A 3,356-nucleotide genomic window follows, 5' to 3' on the forward strand; every position below is an offset into this window, starting at 1 on the left:
CCAAACCAAAGTTGGGTGCACGATGGTGTTGAAAGATGTCAGGCATGTTCCCGATTTACGCCTGAATCTTATTTCAGGGATAGCCTTAGATCGACAAGGCTATGAGAACTACTTTGGCAAAGGCATATGGAAGTTGAAAAAGGGATCTCTCGTGGTAGCCAAAGGACAGGCAATTGGCACACTATACAAGACTCATGTGGAGGTGAATTCAAATAGTCTCAACGCAGCAGAAGATGAGACGTCACCAAATTTGTGGCACAAAAGGCTGGGTCACATGAGTGAGAAAGGGTTACAGATTTTGGCAAAGAAGTCACTTATTCCCTTTGCCAAAGATGCAAAATTAAATCCTTGTGACAACTGCTTGTTTGGGAAGCATCATAGAGTAGCTTTCCATTCATCATCCAGAAGACAATCAGAGTTGTTGAGCAGAGTATACTCTGATGTTTGCGGTCCCATTGAAGTGGAATCGTTGGGTGGTAGAAAATACTTTCTGACGTTCATTGATGATGCATCACGGAAGGTATGGGTTTATGTCTTAAAGACCAAAGCTGAGGTGTTCCAGCATTTTCAGACATTCCATGCTATGGTGGAAAGGGAGACTGAAAAGAAGCTGAAATGTCTCCGAACAGACAATGGAGGCGAGTACACATCAAAGGAATTTAAAGCCTACTGTGCTACTCACGGCATCCGGCATGAGAAGACTGTTCCTGGAACCCCACAACACAATGGTATAGCCGAGAGAATGAACCGAACCATTGTGGAGAAGGTCAGATGTATGCTCAAAATGGCAAAGCTACCAAAGCCATTTTGGGGAGAAGCTGTTCGTGTTGCTTGCTATTTGATCAACAGATCGCCATCAGTTCCACTGAATTTTCAGATTCCAGAAGAAGTATGGTCTGGAAGGGAGATTTCTTACTCTCACTTGAGAGTGTTTGGGTGCAAAGCATTTGCACATGTATCCAAAGAGCACAGACAGAAGCTGGATGACAAAGCCACTCCATGCATCTTTATTGGCTATGGAGATGAAGAATTTGGATACAGATTGTGGGATCCGAAACACAAAAAGGTCATTCGAAGCCGAGATGTAGTGTTTCAAGAAGGCCAGACCTTTGAAGACTTTGGGCAACCAGCCAAACCCAAAGTTGATGATGTTTCAGAAATTATTCCAAACCCTGCACCATCACAGCATGCCACTGATGAAGAAGAGTTACCGCAGCATGCAGTCAATAATGTAGAGTTGCAGGATGGATTTCTAGAAGAAGAAGATCCAGAAGCAGAGGGTGTTGAGCAGGGGGAGCCACAACCCCCTCTACCAGAGACTGTTGGTCCACAGTTACGAAGATCAACAAGAGAATTTAAGCCGTCAACCAAATACCCTGCTTCTGAGTATATTTTGCTTACCGATGAGGGGGAGCCAGAAAGTTTTCAAGAAGCTCAAAATCATAAGGAGAAGAGTAGCTGGCAGCAATCTATGCAAGAAGAGATGCAATCCTTGCAGAAGAATCAGACTTATGATTTGGTGAAACTTCCCCAGGGTCGAAAAGCATTGCAGAACAAATGGGTGTTCAAGTTGAAGAAAGATGGCAGCGGAAAGCTAGTCAAGTATAAGGCTCGATTGGTTGTCAAAGGTTTTGGGCAGAAGAAAGGTATTGATTTTGATGAAATCTTCTCGCCAGTTGTGAAAATGACATCCATTCGAGTAGTTTTGGGACTAGCAGCTAGTTTGAATTTGGAACTTGAACAAATGGATGTGAAGACAGCATTTCTCCATGGTGATCTGAAGGAAGAAATTTACATGGAGCAACCAGAAGGTTTTGAAGTCAAAGGGAAAGAAAACTTAGTCTGCAGATTGAAGAAGAGTCTCTACGGCCTCAAACAAGCGCCGAGACAGTGGTACAAGAAGTTTGACTCATTCATGGTAGGTCATGAGTACAAGAGAACTGTTGCAGACCAGTGTGTTTATGTCAGGACATTTCCCGGTGGAAACTTTATCATACTTCTACTCTATGTTGATGACATGTTGATCGTTGGACAAGATGCCACAACAATCAGATCACTGAAGAAGGAGTTATTACAGTCCTTTGACATGAAGGACCTAGGCCCTGCACAGCAAATTTTGGGCATGAATATTGTGCGTGACAGGAAAGCCAAGAAGTTGTGGCTGTCACAGGAGAAGTACATTGAACGAGTAATTGAGAAGTTCAACATGAAAGATGCCAAGCCAGTCAGTACTCCGCTGGCTAATCATTTCAAGCTGAGCAAGAATTCTTGTCCCTCATCTACGAAGGAAAGACAAGAGATGGAGGCGATTCCCTACTCATCCGCTGTAGGGAGTTTGATGTATGCAATGGTGTCCACTCGACCAGATATTGCTCATGCGGTTGGAGTTGTAAGCAGATTCCTTTCCAATCCAGGAAAAGAGCATTGGGAAGCAGTCAAGTGGATTCTGAGGTACCTCAAGGGTACAGCAAAAATGTGTTTGTGCTTTAGAGATGCTAAACCAGTCTTGGAAGGCTATACTGATTCAGATATGGCAGGCGATCTTGATGGTAGGAAATCTACATCAGGATTGCTGTTCACTTTCGCAGGGGGAGCTGTGTCTTGGCAGTCCAAGCTGCAAAAATGTGTTGCTTTATCCACAACTGAGGCAGAGTATATTGCCGCAGCGGAAGCCGGGAAAGAAATGTTGTGGTTGAAACGGTTTCTCCAAGAATTGGGATTAAAGCAAGAAAAGTTCACGGTACATTGTGATAGTCAGAGTGCCATAGACCTGAGCAAGAATTCAATGTACCATTCTCGCACAAAGCACATTGATGTTCGGTATCATTGGATACGCGAAGTGATGGACAAGCAGTTATTGGAACTGACCAAGATCCACACAGATAAGAATCCAGCTGACATGCTTACAAAGGTGGTCTCGAGAGACAAACTCGAAATTTGCAGAGACATTGCCGGGATGGACTTCAAGTGAGAAGTCAGTCATGCATATGGGTATGGAGGGGGAGAATTGTTGTTCCAACCCACATGCATGAAAAACATGGGAACCAACCAAGTCAAGCTTGGCAGCCACCAACCATAGCAAGGGTCAAGAATGGAGGCTACCCAAGTCAAGAATGAAGGCTCTCCCACCTACTCCTTTGGTGTATAAATAGAGATGGGAGGGAGAGGATGAGAGATATCAGAAATTAGAGAGTAAAGAGCTGTGAGTTGAGTGAGTTTCATCTCCTCCTCTGTATTTTGTATTTTGCTCCATTTTAGTGAAAATTCTCATTTCTGTCCGTGGATGTAGGCATTGGGCCGAACCACGTAAATATTGTGTTCTCTGTGTGTGTGAGATATTATTCTGGGTGTGTTTG

The sequence above is a fragment of the Camellia sinensis genome, chromosome 3, assembly GCF_055761805.1.
Source record: "Camellia sinensis isolate YWXY chromosome 3, ASM5576180v1, whole genome shotgun sequence".
Lineage (NCBI taxonomy): Eukaryota > Viridiplantae > Streptophyta > Magnoliopsida > Ericales > Theaceae > Camellia > Camellia sinensis.